This window comes from Thermobia domestica, chromosome 6, assembly GCF_964235325.1.
Source record: "Thermobia domestica chromosome 6, izTheDome1.hap1.1, whole genome shotgun sequence".
NCBI classification, from domain to species: domain Eukaryota; kingdom Metazoa; phylum Arthropoda; class Insecta; order Zygentoma; family Lepismatidae; genus Thermobia; species Thermobia domestica.
Window position 1 is genome coordinate 149,076,158 of NC_137459.1, and position 26,467 is coordinate 149,102,624.

General features: G+C 34.8%; 1 protein-coding gene across 3 annotated transcripts in view; it reads left to right on the forward strand.

The window, feature by feature from the left end:
* LOC145688260 (uncharacterized) overlaps positions 1 to 26,467 on the forward strand; it is a 627,005-nt gene that overhangs the window by 262,844 nt on the left and 337,694 nt on the right. The window lies entirely within an intron of this gene.

Consider the following 26,467-nt stretch of genomic DNA (forward strand, 5'->3'; position numbering starts at 1 on the left):
AACAGACATCTATTGGTCCCTGTACACGACTGAGTTTCGCACAAAAAATAAGTTAAGACAATTCCTATCTTTAGAATCAGAGATAAATGCATCCACAGAAATTGGAAGAGAAATGCTCATTAAAGATAGCTTCAAGCATTTCTCACAGCTTAATTTTCAAATAATGGCTTTAATATAGTTGTAACCGTTGTCAACATAAACGAAGTTGCAACTATGTACTACTACAAATATGAATTTGTCACTTGAAAATACATCAATGCAGTAGTAAGTGCCAGCACAAAAAACTGTTTCTTTAAGTTATTAAGTTACACTTTGCGTTCTCTTTGAGCATTGACACTATGCGAAATATGAAACTAAATTTGACGTGGATCGAAATTGAGTTGACTTAATTTTGAATTTAACGTCCTGTTCAGCAGCGAGGCTATATGAGACCTAATTATTAAAGTGGAATCCGAACGATGTGAGCTCATGCAGAGATCGAAATTATGTATGTCATATGCTAAAGTAAGGGACGCTACCTACTCTCAAGAAAAGAAAGGGAAACGATCTACGTTCTGCATAGAAAGAATATGAGTGCTGTTGAAACTAGTATTTTACAAAAAAAAAAAAAAAAACACTTGAGTTATTAAGACATCTTCTCTTATAATCCATAACAGTGGAAGCAATATTAGAACATAAACACAATATGATGATGCATCAGAATCAAATCCAAGATGAAACTTATGATTTTCAACACTTCATTTTACTTTCGAGTGACGATAGGAGAAAAAAAGAAAATATATGGTCATGGTACAAAGAAGTGAATTCAAGATTTCAACAGGCTTACACATTTCATTGTTCGTGCATGCCGAAAATAACGTTTCCGGATATCTGCTCGTCTATTTGCTTGTCCGCCCTTCCGTTTGTTCGTCCCGATATAAATGTATTCACTCACGTAGAGGCTATGATGTTCAACGAGTCGATTTCAAATTGTAAACTAAAAATGTTTTGTAAGATTTTGTAGACGGGATTTTGTTTTGCTTTTTTTTCCTACTCCGCAAACTTAAAAGTAGTTTATTGATGGTGAAATTAAAATTTATTGTATTCTTGAAGACAGTTCTAACGACTGTGTTTCTATTTCATAAATCAACGAGTCATTAACAACTCTATAATATGGTATGAATATTTCTTAGGAAAAATTCAGAAGGGGTAGCCTACTATCAGATGGTTTTCTCCAAAACGACTCAGGCGATCTTGCTGACAGTTCAACAATAAGTATTTCGTTAATTATTTAACAATATTGTATGGATCATTTGTTCTGATAAGTTCGCAACGGGTAATTTACTCATGAGAGTGATATTTTTTTTTCGGATGATTTGCTCTAAAATGGCTGAGGAAACTTTATTCATATTTCACAAATAAGCATTTCATTACCAATCTGACAATATGACATAACTCATGTGTACACCTAGGAATGACCCCAAGGCTAGTTTACTCTTATAAATGAGTTTGCTTTCGGACGGTTTTATCAAAATCGACTCACACGATTTTGTTCACATTTCGCTAATGAATGGTTTATACATAGTTTGATAATATGGCCATAATATGTTGTACCTAAGGGTATAACACATTTTTTAACCAAAAAATCAGTGACGTGTCTCCCCCCAATTGTTTTTCTACATTTTTTTAAAAATTTTCAACACGCAAAAAAATAAAGAAAATACGCATCGATGGCTTTGACAAAAAATGCGCGTTTACATCTAGATATATCTACAATCTGTGAAACTTTCAAAATTTTTCAACCACCCCAGCAAAATTAAAAAAAAAAAAAATCAACTTTGAGCTTGTATGACACGATAATTCGGTAAGGGAAAAGGGTAGGGGGTCAATTTTTTAAAATGTAGTTTTAGGTCAAGGGTAACCTTTTTGGTCAATAGCGACCCAATTTGGATCAAGGGCCAATTTCACTATCTTACTAGGAAAAACCCTTTGAAGGATTTCCCACCGGAAATCGAACCCCTGATTTCGTATACATACGCGAGCGCGCTAGTCACTAGAAAGGTGCGAAAGGAGAAAAACTCATACTTGTGAAGAACTATATCACATATGAACATAATAACTTTCCTAGTTTCTATTATGCATAAGATTCATCCCTTTGTGTTATTACAGTTGAATTACATCACACTATTGCGAAAACCTTACTATTGCTTTTGGATCTTTTATTACTCTTAAAATATGGTTAGTAAGATAGTTTATTTTAAATTTACATTTCTACGTTTTTAATTAATTATGCACTTTATGAAGATTCAATCGATTTCATAGTTTAATTATGGCATCTTGAGAGTCATATAAACAACATATATACTCTACTTAAATATGGTGAAGTTTATATATATATCTATATCTATATATATATATATATATATATATATATATATATATATATATATATATATATATATATATATATATATATATAGGTAGATAGAAAGATAGATAGATAGATATAGATATAGATATAGATATGTAATTCGGTTGATACATAGCACTACGAGCTAGTTTACTTAACTAGACATTGATTAGATTGAAATTTAGCGTTCTTTTCAGCACCGAGGCTAAATTAGAGATAGACATACACCTTAACGTGGGATCCAATGTACTAAGCGTGCTAAGCTCTAACTAGAAATTCACAAATAGAGTAAAGTTTCATTTAAATACCTCTTCAGTGCACAGGCTGTATGAAGAGGTAGCAACTGTTTAGCGAAGGATTCAAATTTGATGTCCTTCCTTAGGAATAAATCATGAGATCAAATAAGCCGAAATTATGCATGCAAATCATTTCCGTATTTAGGTACTCCAATTATTGATTAACATCTGCTGGTTTATCGAATTCAAAGATGCAGCTTTGGGAAACTAAACAGAAGTTGAGTACAACATTCAGAATGTCATACTAAGTAAATTTGGGTTACTTAATTGATATATGCATATAAAAAGTTGGATTATTAAAGTTCTATGAAGAACATTATTACACGTTAACTGAATAGGCCTCGTATACAACTAAGAAAGTATGACGAGACTGTACAAATAATCTGAAAATGATTGAAACTGATGTTCTGATATTTAATATACAAAAATATTAGTAGAAAAGAAAACAGTATTTATAAATTAAAATCAATTCCTATTATTGATGTGGAATGCAAACTGCTATTCAGCCTACTTTACTCTCAGCAGGGTATGCACGTGCAATCAATCACACTGAGATCGAGGTTGTGACAATTGGGTAAAGACCTCAGCAACTCTTTTATCTATTATAGTTTTTTTCCTAAGTTGTGGATTTTTACTGAAAAAGTAGAGAGATGCTAGTTAGTAATCGCTCATTATCTGCCAAGCAAAAGCGAACCTGTTGATTTAGTGAGCACAGCTGTGAGAAACAAAGCTTTGGCGTTAACAATGAATAGTATCGATCCAGTTGTACAAAATGAGGAGCGCGTCACTCCAAAATGCAATCACTGAGAAGGATTAGTGATAGAGCTGGATTGCTGATGTTTCACAAATAATTCTCAGAACTCGCCATCATAACCCAAACTCCATGAGTTCATGTTCCTATATTACGATAATGGACAATGTGTGTAAGAATGGTAGTTTAGATTCAGTATTTCAAAACTTATGTAGCTACAAAAGCAAAAATGTCCAATTTTTGAGTCATACCTAAAGATACTATTTTTATTAATGTTTCGCTTAAGTTACGGAAGTATCTATCTATCTATTTATATCTATTTATACATACATACATACATATATATATATATATATATATATATATATATATATATATATATATATATATATATAACTGAAACAGTTAGATTTCAAACTTTAATTCGTTGAACAGTTGAAATCGCTGTGTACTTCTAAAAATGATTTTTATATCTATTTTACATTTATATGTTCATCACATCTCTAATAGATCAAAAACTTAGAGGAAGTATTGGAAAGACACATTTTGAAGACGTACTCTTACTGAGAACACTGTGATCTGTTTAAACAACATAAAATAGCAGGAGCTAATCTGTTTCTACAAATACTATGTTGTAAATAAACAGAGATATGTAAATCTTAACACTAGCAGCTTGATATCTTACTCCACTTATTTTATAGGTGCTAAGTACCTATATTCCATCCTCCACGAAAACATAAATAAATGAAAATGAAAATAAACCATGATACAGTAGATTTTCACAACTCTGTTTCAAGATGAAAACATGTGAAATAAAGTTTATATGATTTTGTTTAAAATAAATTAGTTAGTTATCCATTCCTTAAAGGTTTGAAAACAAGCACCATTCATACTCTACTATAAGCGAATGTAATTCTGAATTTTCATTTTAAATTTGTAAACTTGCCTGCTTTAATTTGTATAGTTAAATGTATAATTGAATAATTACAAATTATAATAACGATATAATAATAAAAAATAATACCGTGACCATGTGCTGCATTGTTAAGTGAATTACGAAACATAATGTCCATTTCGTGTCAAATTATCTAAAGAAATTAATTCTTCTGATTGGAAGTTTTAAAGTTTTCAAATCTTAACTTGACACTGTTTAATGATTTTTTTCTCTGCAATTTTGTAAAACTTGATGCACGGTAAACTAATTTAGCTAAATTTGAAAACAATTGAATTGCATTTTTGAATATGTTAGGCGACTTATTTTATAAGTACCTCATTTATAAAGTTGTAAAAATTTCAATATCAAGAATGGCGCACGTGCGTGGAATCAAATCATTACCACAGATTTGTTATACGACTATGCGCACGTTTACAATTTCAGAACTGTGTTGTCGAAATGCTGTGTCGTTGTGCTAACTTCGATAAATCAGTATGGCGCAAAGCCTTCTCGTGCTAGGATCAGAAACGTGTACTTTGTGACACAGAATCAGAGAGACATTGTATAAGTTACTAAGAAACTGTCATACTGCTTGTGTACGAATTTACGAGGCATCGATAGTGTAATAGAGGTAATTGACTAATAAGTTTGACAACTAAAAAGAGTGCTTTTCTGAAATGAATAAAACCTCCTTTAGGTTACTAAAAGTAGTTTAGATAGGTCTTTGATTTTTTTTTAAAAATAGTAGTGTATGCGAATAAATGTGTTTAACTGTTAAAAGTTGTAACACATTCCATAAAACTTTACGAAAATTCGTATTTTGTCACCGAAAATTGATTTAGCTAGAGTTTGATCTTTAAAAAAAACATCAATACTTTGATATGTATATAAAAAAATAATTTCTTTAGGGGGCTAAAAATTTAAGCAAAATAGGTAAATTTCCCATTTTTAGGTGCGAGAAAATTAATTGGCTAGAACTCGCAGTTTGAGCTGATTTTCTTAAGAACAACTACACAAAACTTATATTTGAGCCTAATGAGTTCCAGAGAAATAAGCAACTCTGCAATATTCATATGTGAAAAATGCTATTTTATATTTCTAAGTGTTAGGAGGATTATTAGAAAGCAAACTTAGAAAATTTGTTCGGGGCTCATAACGCATATACTTAATATCACTATAAATTACGTATTTTTAAAATAACTTAGCAAAGCTCAGTCTTCGATATATTCTGAAATCGTAAATTGGGGCTTCGCGATGCAGAAACACAATGTGCGTCAGGTTTCCCGGGCATAACCGTACAGGAAAGAAGCGCAATTTCTACAGATTTATTCAAAGCATGTGTTCGAGAAAGCAGACAGGGCAGTCCGACAGTGGAGTAGGGACATACAGCGCTCTACAGGGGGTCGACAGTTGTGTAATTAAAAAGCGCTAATAGGGAGGTGATGGAACGTTGACAATAGAGGAACCAAAATAGTACTCGTAGAAGACAAGCTGCAGCTGATTACTACAATTGCAATACAAACAAAAACAATGAAAAAACTGAGTAAAGAGATTCACACAGTACGGCAAGATGCCGAGGCACAGCAGAAGTTTGAACTGTCATCCAAGATTCAACGTGTGATTTTGCGCATGGAGAGTGAAAGTGCAATTCAATAAGCATTTAATCATAATAATAATAATAATAATAATAATAATAATAATAATAATAATAATAATAATAATAATAATAATAATAATAATAATAATAATAATAATAATAACAAGAAGAACAAGAAGAAGGAGAAGAAGAAGAAAATGGTGAGGAATACGAATAAAACTAATGTATTATTGTATTAGTATTTTGTATTAGTGTTAGTATTAGCACCGTCACTACCAGCATTGCACTAGCTACCTGTTGTCTCAAATGGACCTACATCAAACTACAATGACCTCCCTAAATATTACAGATGCATATGTAGAATATGTCATGTGCCTTTCAATGTTCTGTGCGCATGCGTAGAAAGATTCATCGTGACACGTCAGCATGGGTGTTGAAACTGTCCTCCATGAGCAGCATTGCACAAGTGACATCGGTTAATAACAGACTGCCTGGTACGGCCAAATACTTCCGGTGTATCGGAAATTCTCGCCGCAGCAATCGAAATACGTGCCACGAGTTCTTCGGCTGTTTGCACAGGTGTTTCATAGACAATCCGTTTCATTTCACCCCAGAGAAAGAAGTCAATGGGTGTGAGATCTGGAGAGCGAGGTGGCGATAATACTGGACCACCCCTACCAAGCCATCGATTACGGAAAGTTTCATGTAGGAATATCCGTACACGTTGGTCATAATGAGCAGGCGCGCCGTCATGTTTGAACCAGAGCGGCTGTCTCAATGCCAAGGGTATATCCTCGAGAAGTAGAGGTAAGTCCTCACGCAAAAAAGGTAAGATAATTGCCACCAGTCAGACGATTAGGTAAGATGTACGATCCAATCAGGTAGTCATGTATGATGCCACACCAGACATTCACAGCAAACCTGTGCTGATGCTGCTGCACGAGGGTCGCGTGATTATTATCCTCAGCCCATACATGACTGTTGTGGCCGTTAGTACGCCTGCTCTGGTGAATATACACTCGTCTGTCCATAAAATAACTGTTGAGAAGTATGGCTCAGCAATAGTGCGCTTCAGAAACCACTGGCAGAAGTCCACACGCGGTTGAAAGTCTACAGGGATAAATCATGAGCCTTTTGAAACTTAAAAGGGTGCATTCGTTCCTCGTGCACAACCTGCCACACAGTCGTATTACTTGTGTTTAGCGCCTGACCTACGGAGCGCGTGCTGGTTTCAGTATGAGTAGTAAATGCTTCCAGCACGTTTTCCTCAAATGCAACAGTTCGAACACTTCGATTTCGTCCTACTTCTTGTCGGGGTTTTTGTAGTGATCCTGTGTCCCGAAGTCAGCGATCGATGATTTGAAAGAAGACGTGCGACGGCGATCTCATATTTGGGGAACCGTTCTTCATACAGACGCCTCCCAGCTGTTACTTCTCGCCTCGCCATGTATGAGATGCATATCAGCAAGCTCAGTAAAAGAGTAGTCAGCCATCCTATCAGTTGCACTGTCGTTCACAGTTCTGGGAGTACCACAATGATAAGCGGTAAAACTATTTAAATAATTATTGCTTCTATTGATTCTACTATCATTCACGTGCGAGTTATCAGTTGTCCAATTCTACACACTGAGGCCCTTATACGCTTTACGCGAACACTCACACACGCACACAAACACTCACACAGAAACATTAAAATAGCATTTACTCGACGGCATAAACTATCAATGCAGCTCCAACTAGTTGTGAAATTCAGTTACGAGCCCTGTGCATTAGATACGCCACCTAGTGTCAAACCAGAGACAGAACCACAAATGTTGCTTAGTGAACGAAGAAACTACGTCACTTGCAGCCCGGGGACGCAATTTCGTATGGAATCATGGAGAAACTTACACACATACGGATCCTTTCAATCATAGCGGTGCTTGTGTAAGGCAAAATTAACGAGTGATAAGATTTTTCTTTTTTCAGAAGTACTGTAATTACATATGAATCTGCAAATGTATTACTGGTTACATGTGAAGATAGTTTGTTTCTCTTTTTTTTTTTTCTGAGCTCCGCAAACGAAACTGAGTTCATAAACTCACCTTTGCCACTACGTGTAGCATGAACGTTGAACAGCTTTGGTTTGTTGTAAATCTGGATGATTTCTCATAATGTGGATAAAATAGATGAATGCAAAATCAGCGCTAATGTCTTCGTGTTGAATTATTTTCCTTCCAGTGTTTTACCTTAAAAGGCTCGATACTTAAGCATAGATTTCTGCTATTTACTTAAGGCCCTTCTATACGCTCCCCACAACTTTTTCCCCCGATTTATGAAATCGTGTGAAAACTGAATAAAATATTCAGGTTTTGGAAAGTGGGCCACATAGTAGTTATGGTACTCATAAACTAAGAAACGATTCAAATAACATTTGAGACATTTGATAGGACAGCCTATGACAATCATTTGGCTGCTCTCAAAGGTACCGAATATCTTTTCTGGAAATCAATTATTTAGGATCACTTCATAGAGTTACATGATCATTGTGTGGCCAAATTTTCAAAATTCGACTACTTTCTTCCGTTTTCCCACAATTTTCAAAAACCGAGAAAAGTTGTGGAGAGCGTTTAGAGGAGCCTTACTCAGCAATGGGAAGTCCTTAAATTCCACAGTAACCTTGTCATGTCGTGGATAAAACTTGGAATAATTGATTTGCAGTGTATCAAATTATGATAATAAATAGTAAACATCTGGCTAGACGTGACGCTTAAGAAACGCGATAACACTTAAGTCATAGTCTGTCGGTTATAAAGAATTCTGCTTGTTCCTTTCGTAATGACAGGCAAGGTTGCCAGATTTCCAACACTCCTCAGAAAGCTATTCCTAAATCACCTGGTAATTTTTCGCTTTAGAGGTGTTTTACTGCTTCATAAAACAATGGGCGCTGTTGGTTGCCCGACGCGTCAAGTACGCGAGAGGATAATTTATTATTATTATTATTATTATTATTATTATTATTATTATTATTATTATTATTATTATTATTATTATTATTATTACTTAAATACTCATCGAATTGCCCTTTCACCCGCATCTTTAATCCCGGATGCAAGTTCCCACTGCTGCTGTGTCTCGGCATCTTGCCGTACTGTTTGAATCTCTTTGCGGGTGAATTCCACCTGAAGAACACTCCACTTTTGTGGATAATTTCGTCGAAACAAGAATTAGTTTCAAATTGTGCAGTCTCGCAATATTTTATATTTCTAACTACAGTTTGAAAAGCTTAGTCACTAAATGAAACTTGCTTTAATAATAAGAGACAAGTAGAACCACTGTTCAAGCTCAGTTCATTATCGAAAACCGTAACTTCTCATTCAAATGCTCTTTTTATACAACAATGGCAATGATTAGGAATATTTTACTTTTCTCAATGCATAGGTAATCTACAATTATCCGAATTCACAACTTTGTGTGATCCATAGTTTCGTCATAAATATCCTCAAACGATTTTTACATTCTAACGCACTGGTCGAATTCAGTCTTAACTGCTCAGTTTTTCATTCTTGCTGTTTGTATTGCAATTGTAGTAATCAGTTGAAGCTTGTCTTCTTCGAGTACTATCACCGGAACCGGTTTCGGTTCCTCTATCGTGAACGTTGCATCACCTCCCTATTAGCGCTTTATAATTACACAACTCTTGACCCTATGTAGAGCGCTGTATGTCCCTATCCCACTGCCGGCCTGCCGTTTCTGCTTTTTCGAACACATGCTTTGAATAATCCTGTAGAAATTTCGCTTCTTTCCTGTACGGTTATGCAACCACACACTTCTCTCGCCATCTTGCATACGCATACACACTTCAGCTATTCGTTTCCGTATGCATGAACACTTCACATACATCCTTTCACCTCACTTTGCCCTCATAACGTCCGCGGCATGCTTCGCATCCCTTGGGGAATCTCTTGCGCTCGCCTTGTACACGTCTAATCTTAGTATATTTGGATAGTCCATCTGGAGAGTCTGTGTGGGCCGCCTAACACCACCTTTCTTTGTCGTTTTGCCAGAATTAGCCTTCAAAGTTCATTTTCCCACCCTTTTGGACGTCCGTAGCTCGGTTAGGAGGCCGAGGTGAACATTGTGTTACATAGACATTTTTACTTGTTTTCATCTGCAGAATCACCTCCCAAGCGTTGTAAACAACCTTTCTTTACACCCTATATTATATTTATGAATGACATGAAAAGAAGTTTTAAAACATCAAGAAATTTACAAAAATAAATACTATATTCTTGTATATCTATATTAATTCGAGTTTGCGAGAGACGAAACGTAGGAAACAAATTCTTGTATCTGAGAGCTTTTTAAAACTGCATTCTTTCTGCGATAGTAATTTTTTTCTTCACAAACCGACAAGTTTGTTGTCACATAAAACCGAAAATGACACTCAAATTGTTAGCGTCTAGAACAGAAGTTTTAGAGTAAGAAATCGTTTATAAATGCGTATAAAATAGGAGAAGGAACTATTAATCATGCAATTATTGTCATACGAAGCTGTTGCCTCTTCTCAAAGCAATAATAATAATAATAATAATAATAATAATAATAATAATAATAATAATAATAATAATAATAATAATAATAATAATAATAATAATAATAATAAACAAAATCATATTAAATATTCATTTCAAGTTTTCCATACATGACAAGTAAAATCTCTTGTATTCTTTTGTGTGCTTGCCAACGTCACGGATGAAACATATATATCCACGTGAGAGTGATTTATTTGAAAATAGAAATACATTTCTGAAAATGTCTTCCCCTGAACATTACGAATTCTTAATGTCTACAAAGCTAAAGGATACAGCATCTTAGGTTCTGTAATCATTGTCAGAATTGTAATAGACATTTATTTCAAAAACAATGTCACTTTTTTTCTCAGATGAAATATCTCATTTCCATAGAATTGGATTCTACAAGCCATTGTACTTCCGACTACAAAGAAAGTTCATCTTCAGCTCATCTGGAATTGCAAAGTTATAACTTTCTCGTTTTATGCAAACATATATAATTAAGACAAGAAGCATTAATACTTAAACTTCTGCTCTTTACAATTAAACACTTTGTTGAAGACTAAATCTCTCTTCTCTCTTTCAAATGGTTAATTCCATAGTTACCAAGGTACTACATCATACTAGACGCAATTCAATGCTACTCCTTTTCTCCCTCGGATACATTCGTGTGTCATATACAGCTGTTCAAATTGTGATCATTTAAGCAATCTCTCTTTTGAATTACAACGACGTATTATTAAAAATTGAATTATACAAGTCTACAAAGGTGCTCCTAAAACAATTTTCTAAGTTTCAGTGATATTTTAAGAAAACAATACCTTGTTTCGTATCTTACAATTATGCTCAGTGTTCGGAAGAAAAACTTGTCTCATGAACATTAACTCAGTCCCGTCTACATGTTTTATATTTTCTCAAAATACAGCCTGTTCATAAAAGTAGTATCCTACTTTAAAGTTGTATTACGTTGCTTTGGATAATAGTATATAAATGAAATTGGTCACATTTGAAAGAAACGCTCAATTATTATTATTATTATTATTATTATTATTATTATTATTATTATTATTATTATTATTATTATTATTATTAATATACGTCATAGACATTGAATGTGGGCCCCATGAGTGGCAATGTAGACAGGAGGACAATATTCCCATTCACGCCACACACGCACTAACATATCTCATGAAATGGACTGGATGGCAGCAGTGATACGAACTTGCACTTCTTGCAGGTTTTAAGGCACTGGGGGTACATAGACACAATCCTCTATGTGACTCCATAAAAAGAAGTCGCAGATCGCAGCGACCACATGTAGAAGATAATATCATCATTTCCGGCTCGCCTAATCCACCTTTCTGGAAGTCACTCATTCAGATCTTCCCGAACATGTAAATACCAGTGAGGAGGTGCTCCATCTTGTTGCAAAATAAAGTCATTGTCTTCTTATTTTTCCAATTGTGGAAATAACAAATTAATGAGCAAGTAAACACAAGTGTGCTCACCAATTAGTGAGCACAAAGTAAACGTGAGTCAATTTATTTTTTCTGTGTTTTATCCCGTCCGTTATTGATATTGTTGTCCATTGCTGATATACACAAACATATATTTTTTTAATGTGACCAATTTCATTTAAATACGATTATCCAAAGCTATGTAATACCACTTTAAAATATGATAGTACTTTTGTGCACACTCGGATATTACTTATAAATAAATAATAGTACTAAATATTATTTCCGTAATTTTATAGTAAGCGCTATCTACTGATGAGCAAATTAGTCATTTTTGTTGTTACTCAGGATTGCTACTCAGGAAGTCTATGGCGTCGTCATTTATTATGATTACGGAGTGACATAGAATTGTGTTGTTAGTATGCCCATCCGTCCGTCCGTTACCCCACACGATAACTCTTGATAGGATGAACATTTCTTAGATTTCTACTTTTGACACTATATCGGTCGATTTCGTTAACAGAGTCAATTCATTAATATATTAATACGAGTAACGGTGACTTAAATCAGGATATATACATCTATCTAAGCTCACCTAAAAGTACACACACATACGTGTATATACATACAACTTCGATCAGGCGCGTTGGGAGGTGTCCAAGTTTTTTTTTTTTTGAGGGGGGGGGGGGTCAAATACTACAAACCACTATATCTACGTAATATTGAACAGGTATTATTCTGCAACTGAAAAGACGATAAGTAATTGTAAAATAGTTCCATGTATATTTTCAGAAAAAAAATGACAGAGCTATATTGTTTTATAATAGAAAGAGTGCTGATCAAGTGTGCGATCAAATTTCTATGCTACATGAATCATTTTTCTGTTAAACAAGTCTAGTTTTGTTGAGAAAGTGCAGAAATGTATGTTGAGTTGGGAAGTTTTTTTTTTTAAAGGGAGGGGTCCGGACCCGGTGGACTATCTCCGTAGGTGCACCCCTGACTCTGATTCATCAACAAACTGTGAAAATTAAAATAGTTTTATTTTGTAAAGTTCAAGTTAAATGTGGATAGAGTTTCAACTTGACTACAATAAATATATGAATCACGGATTTCTTGTTGTTGTTGTTGGAAAATCAACTACAAATGAATCATTATCTGAACCAGAAGAATATCATACAACTAATATGTATCCGATTAATCAGAAAATACTAATATACGAGGATTTTAATGAACAGAAGGCCATCCGTTTAAAGTGCTAGCTCTTCTCGTGTTGAAAAGCACGTTACCCCAATGCATTAGTACAATGGTAGATTTAAAACAGAATGGCATTTCCTGCTTGAAGCCAGCGAACCGTGGACGAGGCAAATGAAAATAGTAATCGATGAAGGCGGACAACAGAGGGGGATGAAGATATCAAAGGATTTGCGAAGGGGAGCCATACTTTGCAGCTCCCCTAGAATATAACGTATGTCAAGTAAGCGGGTCGAAGTAAATGCGTCTTGTCACAGACTCGTTTTACGTGAATCCTCTTCACAATCCATATCCGCATGTATTATGATCCAATCCTCTTTATAAATCCTATTTTTACCTTCTATCAAGAATAATTTCAGTATATTCTTTGTAATGAATCCTCTCATTGGATAATAGCCAGATTATGCACAGCGTTAAATTTCCTTTAATATATCGAAATTCCCTAGTAATATATGACATTAAGATAGCATTGCGTGAATTTTGAAATTTAGTAACGCCAAATCGAATGTTGTCAAGAAAGTTTAGGTCATGAGTGTTCCTGTTATTTGTCTCGAATAGACGTAAGTTAAACTTAGATATACGGGTTTGATGAATATTTATAAACTAAATAACTATAGGAAACTAGTATTTCATACCAAAGTAATTTATCGTATTTTGCCACTACTTTTTTGGTTATGGTTCTTATTTTTGTTTCTTTTTAAATTCTACCTGTTACTCTCACTACTATTGTAAAGGGTTTTTTTAAAGTGCACATTTGTTAAAGAACAATTGTGTTTGTTGTAGTGTTTGGGTGTGGAAGTTAGACATCAGATCGCAAGAATGAACAGATTCCGGCTAATTTCAAAGGAAAAAACTTGAGAAAATGTTTTTATAAAATAAACGTAAGAACAAAACATTTGAGAATTTTTGATAACGCAGAACTCCTCGCATTCTAGCTAATAAACATAGCTACATTGAACCACACACTCTTCGGTTGAACACACAGATGGCGTGAACAGTATGCGCGGACTGCATATAATATTAATGAGGAACCAGATAAGGGAAAGGTCTTTGGTATGCCGAGGAGATGTAAGGATAGCACTCTGTAAAACAAAGTCTAAGTTTCGTGGTAACAACAATTCTGTCTAGTTATTTTAACACAGAGTAAAACCTATTGACAAGCTTTAGTTTTTGTAGTTCTAAACCTCCCAGTTCCGAGTTCGTTAATCTCATCATATTAAATGAATGCAGATATCCCTGTACTGCTTCATTCCAGCGTAATTCATTTTGTTATATGTTAATCTGAAATAAAATACTTTTTTTACAAAATTCACATGTTCAGATTGTCAAAATACCTTTATTGGCACGTAACAGCATACAGAGTGAAGTTTAGAAATAAAGAAAATTTATTTATTTATTTATTTATTTATTTATTTATTTATTTATTTATTTTTGTTAAGGAATGTGTTCCTTCAAAAAATGATTTTAATAAGGAAATGTTATTTTAAAGGAAGCAAAATTAACCGTATACCAAAAATTAACATCATCCAGGCGTAACGAAATCTTAGAATATGATGAAACAGTAAGTCTTGACAGTCTTGACGTTAAACTACACAACAAGTGACAGTGTCACATGTACACCACGTTAGTAAGTTTTATTTGCATGTCCTGATACTCCAACCAAAAATGGTAGTAGATTTCTACCACAACTGGTTTCAGTAAGCACGTTAAAGTGGAAATAGCAAATATTCTTGGTCAGCTTTATTGATTGCAGAAAATCGCTTTTCGCATAATACTTCTCGTTTTGCTCTATAACGATCAACGTTAAAGCTAGAAATGTTTTGTTTCTGTCACACCATCTTTGAATAGAGTGTTAAGAAATAAGATAGTACCTATTCTTAGAACATTAGATTGACTGAAACAAAAAGAAAAAAAGCGCTTCTCACTATCTCTTATCGTTTTCTCTGTGCAGATCAACATTGGAGCTGGAGATTGTAGTGGTCTTCTATCACTTCAAATGTTAGTAGGTAGTTAAGTATAGAGATGTAATATATTGTTGGAACTCTTAATAAACTGAAAAAAAAACTTCTTACTATCTAATACTGTTTTTGTTGTACTATCTAACACTGAAAATGGCTAATTTCTACTAGTTCTAGTTTCAATATCATCTCCGTCTACGAACTCAATATAAAACTTTTGTTCTTCAACGTTCTGGTCAACTTTTATCTTCATTCATCAACCAGTTTTTGAAACCGTTTGTCTCCCGGACGAACAGATGCACGGACAGACTAAATATACAGGGTGTTTCAGTGGAAAAGCCATGATTTTGAAGTGCAACAACGTATTTTATTGATGATCATAGTAAAAGAAATTTACATGGTATGATAAGTGAAAGACTAAAGTTTAATGTAACACTAAAGTTTAATGTAATACATGTTCTAAGTGTCCACCCTGACGATTGGACACTTTCCTGACCCTGATGCGCATGTTATCAAAACCCTTACCAAGGGTGGGGCCACGGTGGCTCAGTGGCTCAGTGGTAGAGCGTTCCCCTCTGGTGCTTGGGGTCCCGGGTTCGATCCCAGCCCCCTCCAAGTGGACTTTGTGGTGGACAAACACCGTGTGCGTGGGTTTTCTTGGGGTTCTCCCGTTTCCTCTCAATTTCTTCATTCCACCATTTCATTCATCACTCATCATCACCGTCTCCTTTAGCCTAACCGGCATAACCGTGGGACGTAAAACTGAAAGATTTGATTTTATTTTTTTCCTTACCAAGGGTGACTTGACTGACTGCTGCCGTACGCTGCTCAATGTGTGCTCTTAATTCATTTAAATATCGGGCTTTAAGCTTGAATACCTCCTGCTTGAGGTAATCCAATATAAAATCACAAGAGTTAATGTCTGGACTGCATGGAGGGCACTCTAAGCCTGTTCCAAAAAACAATGACGAGGCTATATGAGACGTGGAACTACTCATTAACGTGGAATCCGAGAAACATGAGATCCGGCCGGGAACCGAATCCGTGCCAACTAAGCGGTTAGCTTAGGTGCCTTTGGAATGGGAGACCCGGGTTGGATTTCCGAGGGAAGCTTATATGCTTCGGATTCCAAGCTATTGTAGGTCCACGTATCATATAGGTTTGCTGTTGAACGGGACACTAAACTAATATATATATATATATATATATATATATATATATATATATATATATATATAGATAGATAGATAGATAGATAGATAGATAGATAGATAGATAGATAGATATACCTACACATGAGTTCACACATTTTAGTTTCAAGAAAAACATATATAATCTTTTAGTAACATATCGTATCTCTCTCATGTACGCAGTATCTCAGCGCATTGATAAAAATATTTTCCTCAGTTGAAATTCAATCTCGGCCCATTTAGGAACTCCTTTCAGAGAAAGAGAAAAAGTATTACTACTAGAGTATTTTTGAAATTGGCAATAAATTGTTCTGTTAGTTTTATTTCCTGGTAAGCATGCGTCATACTGAAATATAAAAAAATGTGACTTTGGTTTTGTCCAGTTGAAATTCCACGAAATCAGCACTAGTATCGATTTCAGAACTAGACGTTGCTACCAGCTTCACAGTATTTACAATGTGCACATATTTAGTGCAGTAAGAGACTTTAATATATATATATATATATATATATATATATATATATATATATATATATATATATATATAATAGCTGAACCTGCGCTGTGTACACAGCGCATCATTCGCATATGAGCATAAATCTCCTTCTCATTCCTCACAACATATGTACATGTCCTTTACTGATACAAGTGAAAGACGTTTTGATTTTTAAAAAAAATCAGCAAGGGGTATCATAAAAGGGAGACTTTTTTCGATTATTTTTTCTCAATATCTCGCACCGTTTGTAAGATTTGAGCCTACTTTTGGTTGGAGTTTCTAATTCATGTATGACCAGTTTTCTTCCTTCTTGCATGCAGTATGTAAGAAGCAAATGCATTACATATACAATTAATTATAATGTCAATTATATATGGTGTTCTTTGGGCAAGACATCAAAAAAAAAAAAAAAAAGATTTACTTTAAGACTCGAGAAATGGTTATCCTTCCTTTTTCACTATTACTTGGCCATGGAACAAACGCCTGAGACATATACAACCCCAATATACAACATTGTGGTGTTGGAATGTATAACCGCATAGGATATGATGCTTTAGTTTTTTTTTTAATTTCAACGCTTTCAGCGTACCCTAAAAAAATGTAATAAAGAAATAATGGCCATGTTTTTTTTTAATATTCAATTAGTACTGGGCAATCTACGCAAAATTTCCAATCGATCAGTGAAAACGTCATCTTTCTAGAGCCTGTAGTTTCCGATATCTCATTGTCGAAAGGATTGGCCACAAACATATAAACATAGTTTAAAAGAACTCGGAAGATGGAAGCTCAACTAACATGCATTGAATTTAGAGAAGGTTTATTAAAATACAAAAGCTTTGAACAATAATTTTATATCATAAACTTTATGAAAAAGATATAGTTAACTAATTTAGACTATTTAAAGTACAAATACTTAAAATGTTTGTCTCTGTTAAACGTGAATTCACACATAACCATAAATGAAAGATTTGAAAGCTAAAGTTATACGGTGGAGCTCAGGCGATTTTAATTCCTATTGTAGCATTTTAATAGATAGATGTAATATATGTGTGTAATGATTATATGATGTATTAATCTACATTTATACGGGAAGTAAACGAAGTAGCTCACTGACTTATCATTGCATTTGCGAGTTGTTGAGCATTCATATTAGACAGTTTTGTATAAGCTAGAATACGGATAACAAGCAATGTTGTAAAACTTGACTCTAAAGAGAACAGGAAATTTAGAAGTGTTGTCTCTATCCCCGTATATATAATATGGACTGCTAAGATATGTCCGAACTTAAGCAGGTGATTGCTGCAACAGGCAACATAAGCATATATACAGGGTGTTTCAAAACAACACCGATAACGTTTGGGAGGTGATTCCTGACACCAAGATAAGACCAAAAGTATAGACCAACCTGGGTGCACAAATGCTTCCTTTCGGAGTTATAGACTGCCGAAAATATTTTTAAAAAAATGAACTTTAAAGGTCCATAGGTCCGAAACTACGGGATCTATCGTAGTCGGGTCAAAACTTCACTTAGGAACTAATATGTACGCTATCCAAAAATACATTTTTCAGAACTCTAATTTACTCACAGAACAATTTTGCACAGGGAGTTTGGATATGGGCATATAGTTTGAATTACTCACCAACTACCTCTATAAAAATTGTTGCACATGTACCACATAATTCTGAGACTTGGATATTTGGATGGGGCACATACTAATTCCTAAGTGAAGTATTGACTCAACTACGGTAGTCCCCGTAGTTTCGGAGCTATTGACCTTTAAATTCATTTTTTTATGTTCTCGGCATCCTATAGCTCCGAAAGGAAGCATTTGTGCACCCAGGTTGGTCTATACTTTTGGTCTTATCTTGGTGTCAGGAATCACCTCCCAAACGTTGTCGATATTGCTTTGAAACTCCCTGTATATATATGTTTATGTTGCCTGTCCTTACAGCAATCACCTACTTAAGTTCGGACATATCTTAGCAGGCCATAATGTATATACGAGGATAGAGACAACACGTCTAAATTTCCTGTTCTCTTTAGAGTCAAGTTTTAAAACATTGCTTATTATCCGTATTCTAGCTTATACAAAATTGTCTAATATGTATGCTAAACAACTCGCAAATGCAATGATAAGTCAGTGAGCCACTTCGTTTACTTCCCGTATGTAGATTGGTGTCAGGTATCACCTCCCTAGAGTTGTTGCTGTTGTTTTGAAACACTCTGTATATGTCATATGTGTAGTGTAGTACTACAGAAATATGTAAAAGAAAACGTTACGTTCGCTGTGTTTACCTGCCAACGATAGACTTGCAACCAATTTCCGTATTAAAGAAATCTTGTCTCTCTCTGGTTGTCTTTAAATATCTTTTTAAGTTTAAATTCTCGTTTATGATTTGTTTCTATATATTGTTATCACCAATTCTAAAAAAAAGAAAGAAAGAAAGAAAGAAAAGAAAAAAAGAAAGAAAAAAAAAGTTAATGTGTTGGTGTCCTTTCTATTAGTGAATATATTTGACACATGACATTACAGTATTTCACATAATATTTCCGTGATCTTATGTAAACTATTTTGACAGAAAGCTTTCTAGCATATATTGCATATGCTTAAAATATGACTACTTCATGAACTTGCTCACAAGAAATTAGTAACAAACTTGAAAGTGATCCAGAAGAACTGTAGGGCTTTTTCGCCTACGCCCCTTTGATTTTAGTTACAAAAATTACTATTCAGTAAACTTCAACAATTTTCCATCGCAAAGTTTTACAGTATCTATATATATAAAACTGAAAATCACTAAGCTTGTGACTCGAAATATCCTGAACCTTACGATCGATTTCGATCAAATTTGTAACATGGATGAGGTTTAAGGCTTGGCTGGTTTCAGGCAATTCGCCTTGATGGTAGAACTAAGGGAAAGGGGAGGGGGAGGGAATATAAAAAATGAATGAAACTTAACAACTACTGAATCACTCGACTGATTTTGATGAAATTTTCAACATAGATAAGGTTCAGGCCCAGGATCGTTTTAATTTTGATTTGACGGAGCAACGTAGGGGAAGAGAAGAAGGGGGAGATATATATTAAAATCAATTTATATAAGACTGAAAGTGACTATTTTTGTAACTTAAAACCTCTTGAACTATCCGACCGATCTCAGTCAAATTTTCAAGATACATGAGGTTCTGGTCTGGAAACATTTTTGAAATTTCACTTTAACGGTAGATTCTAGGGAAGGGGGACGTATACATAAAAACTAATATAACCTAATAACTTTTGAACCACCCGACATATCTCGATCAAATTTACAACATATATGAGGGTCAGATCTTGAGTGTTTTTTTATCGTTTAACTTTGACGAGCCAACTTGGGGGAGGAGGAGGGGTGTAGATATACGTAAAAAAATAAAATAAAAATGACTGCCTTTGTGACTTCATCACTCTTGAACCACCCGACCGATCTCAATCAAATTTTCAACATACATATGTTTAGGAACGGGGATTACTTTAGGTTATTTACTTTGACGATGGAACGTAGGGGAGAGGGAGAGGGAGAGAAATTTAAAAATGATAAAAAATGACCGATATTGGTGTTGAATCTACAGTATTCGGGATCGATTATAGAAACAGTGACACTGTTTCAATCCAAGTTCAGCCCTGATAGTTGAGGAGTGGGAGGTACAACGTAGGGGAGAGGGATAAACATTTAAAAATAGTAGAAAATGATTAATATTAGTGTTGAATCTATAGCTTTAAGAGTAGCTAAGATTAACAGTTACAATTCTGATGTCGTATGCCGCAGCAAGGAGGAGGGGGTGGGGAGCGATGTATATTAATGATCGAAAATGACCAATTTTAGTGTCTAATCCATAGTTTTCTGGATCATTCAGATGAACAGTGACATTTACGATCCGGTTTGAATCCAAAATAAGTCCCGCCACTTGACGAGGTATATATATATATATAAAATTGGTCGAAAATGGCCACTACCCTAACAGCACAATTATATAGCAGGCATATGCCTATCATATTCCCTCAGGTGCAAAAGAATGTGTCCAGTACGTGCCTTATATACTTCTAAGAAAGAAATCACATTAATGGCAAGTGATAGTTACAGTCTATGTCCGCAATTAGCCACATGCCTGACATGTACCTGGGGAACGTGCCTAGTATGTTTAGGTATGTTCCCCATGCCGTAAGCGTCACTGAACCACAAAATTACTTCCCCAAAATATGTTAAATCGCCCATGTGTGTAATGTGTTTACGTTAAAGTGAGTCTAAACAACACTTTAAACAAGTAAAAAAAAATGTAGGGCTACTCTACGCCGGCGCGAACCACCAACCTTTGGATTAGTAGCCGCGTGCTCTGCCGACTTAGCCACGGAAGCAATGGAGGAAACGTCGCTTGTCAGGGGATACATTGTTGAGGTCTTTTGGATTTGGCTAATCAGAGTACTTCTTTAACCGCGTGTAATCCACGGTAACCGTTTGGGATCAGATAAAATCTGCTCACCATGTAATTTTATAACAAAATTACGCGTGTCTATTTACTTTATTTCATGGTTCTTCCATATTCACTTTCAAATAATAGTCTACAATTGCCATCTAATAAAGTTGATGCGTTTATTGCTTCTAGTTCACAATCACTTAGAAAAACAAGCAACAAAAGCATCAACTGTGAGAGATGAATTTAGAACACCTAAATGGCGAATGCCAAGCACATTTTGTGCTGTTAGGGTGTCTGAAACAATATGTACTTAAGGACGTGCATAGAACATGACACACACACACACACACACACACACACACACACACATATATATATATATATATATATATATATATATATATATATATATATATGTCCCAAGTGACGACATAACAACAAATGACTGTTAGAGTGCAAAACTAAGCCAGGTGTATAAATGCTATATTTGTGGTACATAGTTGCAAATATCAATTAGGTGTTACAAGTACCTAAAATTGTAGGTAGCTGAAGTACATGCTTAGCACATGAATATCATATGTGTCAAGTGTCGAGTACCTGAAAAGTACCTGGGAAACCTAAATAGCACATGCCTAGCACATCTTGTGCTTTTAGGGTATCAGTGTCGAGTTTATAGTTTCTGGGTCGCTTAGACGAACAGTGATATTTTCCATCCCGTTTAAATTCAAATTCAACCCCACTACTTGCGGAGGGGTAGGAAGTTAAAAGGATCGAAAATGACCGATATTACTCTAACAGCACAAGGTGTGCTACGCATCTGCCATTTAGGTGTCCCAGCTACTTCTTAGGTACTGACACTTAGTACATATGATATTAATGTGCTAAGTATGTATTTCAGCTACCTACAGTTTTAGCTGCTTGTTACATCTAATTGATATTTGCAACTATGTACCACAAATATAGTATTTATATTCCTGGCTCATTTTCGCGCTCTAACAGTCATTTGTTTTAATTCGTCACTTGGGAAATATATCTGTTATGTACTAGGTACGTCCTTTAGGTACATATTGTTTCAGATACCCTAACAGCACAAGATGTGCTAGGCATTCGCCATTTATATGTTTTAAATTCATCCCCCACCTTTGGTGCATTTGTTGCTTCTTTTTCTAAGCGATTGTGTACTAGAAGCAACAAACGCATCAACTTTATTAGAAGGCAACTGTCTCTGATCATTTGAAAGTGAATATGAAGGAAAGTAAGCAGGCACTCGTCATTTTGTTATAAAATTACATGGCGAGCGGATTTTATCTAATCACAAACGCTTATCGTCGAATATACGCCGTTAAAGGAGCACTCTGATTAGGAAAATTCAAAATACCTCAATAATTTATCCCTCTACAAGCGACGATCTCTTCATCCCCAACGTGGCAAAGTCGGAAGAGCACCACCCAGTAATCCAAAGGTTGGTGGTTCGAACCCACCTTGCCCAGGGGTATTTTTTCACTTGTTTAAATTGTTTTTTTTAGACTCACCTTAGTGTAAACACATTACGCATATAGGCGATTTAACACATGTTGCGGGAGTCATTTTGTGGTTCATTGACGCTTACGGCATGGGGAACATACCCAGAATATACTAGGCATGTTCCCCAGGTACAGGTCATTCAGGTGCCTAGGGGCGGACATAGACTCTGACTATCACGATCCATGCGATTTCTCTCTCAGAGGTGCATAAGGCTCATACTGGACACATTCCCACGTACCAAGATGAACAGTGACACGTCTGATGCTGTTTAAATCCAAATTGGGCTCGACATGATGTGGAAGGGGGAAAGAGAAATACATAAAACTGATTAAAAAAACATATTAGTGTCGAATCCATAGTTTCCGGGATCGCTAAGATGACCGGTGACACTTCCGATCCTGTTTAAAACCAAATTCAGCCTCACAACTTGGGGGAGGGGGAGATAATAAAATGATGGAAAATGGCCAATATTAGTGTTGAATCCATCGTTTTCGTTGTCGCCGAGATGATCAATGATATTTCCGATGTTGTTTAAATCGATGCCATTGAAAACAAAAACAGCATATTTCACGGGTACTAAACACATGAGATACGGAGTTGTGCATTTAATTTTTCGTTTCAACCCAGCGAAGCGTTTTGCTAGTTATTTTACAAAAACGAAAGCAATCACTAATTGTAAATACTTTTGTCTAAACTCGGGATTTTGACATGATTACATCAAGTCTTAATATATTAATCCATTAATGCAAGCTAAAAAACGAAAGTAAACACTTTTCTGATATGCATTTAACCAATGGCAGCAGGATTACAGGAATTTTTCATCTATTTGTATGTGAACACATGGAATACTTAAGGGAATTCTTCTTCCTTTCCTATCAGCTCAAATGATATTGAGCATGTTGCAAGGAAACTATATGTTCATATGCTCAATCGATATGTAGTTTCGTGTGTCACCGTCGTTTTCCTGGGTCAATTTTCCTTATCAGTAATACAACTTACGTGAAATGTTTTAATTTCCGGAAAATGCATGTGAAAATGAGTTTAAAAAAAGTTGATTTCTGGTTTATCACTTTTATTTTCGAGCTGCGATTGAAAGAGAAAAAGAGTATTATGATCATGAAATAAACCGAATTTACGATTTCAACAAATTGACATCTTTCATGGCCACTACACGCCGGAAAAGAGATTTATCGATATCAGTCCGTCCATCCGTTCATCAGGATATAAATGTGTTCATTCGCCTAAAGTCTGTTCCCCTTAATGATAGAACGTACAAGCCTCTGTCGTGCTGGAAGGCTTCTCCGGAAGGACTTCTGTACGCGAGCCACCGTCCTGCCAGGAGGACTCACCTCCTCAATGAAAAGAATGTGAGTTTGTCCTTTCGGAAAGACGGAAACCTTCTAAACAGCAAGCATTTTAAATTATGCAAGAAACTATATAAGACTAAGTTTAGTGTTTCCTAGTTATCACCGAAATTCGCTCTACTTCACACATGATTGGTGTTTGGTGGATCGAAAAAGGAGCGCAAAAGTACACGCGATCACCTTTAGAAAACATCTCGCCATTAATGAACTAACAGTCGTGCCAGCATGATTCTTTTTGAGCTAAAAGTAGAGTTTATGCTTTTTCCACCAGAAGAACTTTCTGTCCTGCTAGATGTATATAAAGTACTCTAATCCAGAGATAAATATAGTAGGACTTTTAGGACGTTGGACGTTCTAAGGTTAACATATTTCCACCAAATTTTAAACTTAAGGTTTTATAAGTTTCCCTAGGGGTATGTTTTTTTTTTAATTTTCTTCCTACACCCAAATTAGGGATACTTTACAAAAGGGTGAAAACAAAATCGTGTGATTTCCTCATAGCAGTTCTAACTATTTTCCTTATATTCCATATATTAATATTTAATTTACAATATTCTTTACTGTGGTATAAGTCGTTTATTTGGGAGAAACTCAGAAAGGGTACTTTACTGTTGGAGTGCGTCAATTTTGAACATTTTTCTTTTAGAAACGAGTAAGGCTATGTTGTATACATTTTAAAAATAAATATTTCATTAACAACCTAAAAATATGGCGAACTTATTTGTCCTGAAAAATCCACAAGTGGTAGTTTACTCTTAACAAAGAATTCTTTTCGGATGATTTTCTCAAAAACAACTCAGGCGATTTTGTATATATTTCATTAGTCCTAATAACCTGATAACATGACACAGTTAGTTTATCCTGGAACCATTTACAAAATACTATCTCTTAGCAGTGAGTTTTTTGTGCAATTTTCTCAGGATCGAGGGGTGATTCAGACGATTTTGTTTTGAAGTATTTTATTACTAATCTGACAATCTGACATAACTCATTTTTCCTGAAAACTACCAAAAGGGTAGTCAACATGTAAGGCTGTCGTTTACGGGGAATTTTCTCAAAAAAAGAAAAAAATAAAAAATAAAAGAAAGAAAAGAAAAAAGAAAATAAAACGATTGTATTCATATTTCATTAATAAATCTTTCGTTAATAGCCTATAGCATTGCGTAAATTATTTCTTATGAAAATAACCACAAGGAGTATTTACGTTTGTTGATGAGTTTTCTTCGGACGAATTTTAATATTATTCATATATCGCAAAGAAATATATCAGTAATAAGCGCAGCATAACGTGATTTAGCTTAAGAAATTGAAGCGAGAAAGTTAGTGCAGTGGTTTATACCTTTTTTATTTTGAAGAAAATGTAAAATTCTGAAGAAGAAAAAATATTTTTAAATCCACCACTCATTGCAAAACTTATTCTCTCTTTCATTAAGCCAGCTAAAAGTTATCTTAGTATCAAATATTATTTAAACTTTCTCTTTCTCTAAGTTTGTTTACCAGCACTAACGATTCCATAAAGGCATTCAAGAGTGTTAAATTAATTTGCCTTTCTAACTTTTAATGAATTATAAGTTACGCAATCGATCAGCGTATTTAAGGAGTGGGAGGAAAAACGAAAGACGAGATCTGTATTTATAAACTTCCTTTTCACAGTTTTAACACTTTCTTTAAAATAAAAGTATAATATTAAGGTTTATTTGAACATCGCTATATGAAAGAGACATAACAAAAATATATTCGCAGAGTGAAAAATAGGCTTGGTATCGTTTTAATTCATCAAAATACGATGAGAAGAGTGAAGTTTACAGTCAGAAAGAAGTTAATTTCTGAATTGGTATTTAATACACAAATAAGAGACAATTTGAATTGAAATTTACTTCAGTCTTTAGTTCCCGCAAGACAGTAGAAAAGAATTAGTTTGTGTGGTTGTTAACGAAATGGTGGTTATTTATTTTTTATTTTTATTTATTATTTTTTTGTTCTGATAAATACGAAAGGGAACCTAAACTTGTGGTAAAAATAGAAATAAAAATTCCCCTTATCCTCCCCTTTCCTTATTCCAGAAAAAAGGGCTAAGAATGTATCATTTATATATGTGACCGATCAATATATTGGGCTTTCCACAACTGTGATATCGAGTTTCCTCGTCACGTAGTAGGCACTGAAAGAACTTCATCAGGCGGCATGTCGAAGAAAATCAACCTTTCCATTTTTTCCCCGTAAAATTCAGCGCCTGGAGTATGCGTTATTGACATA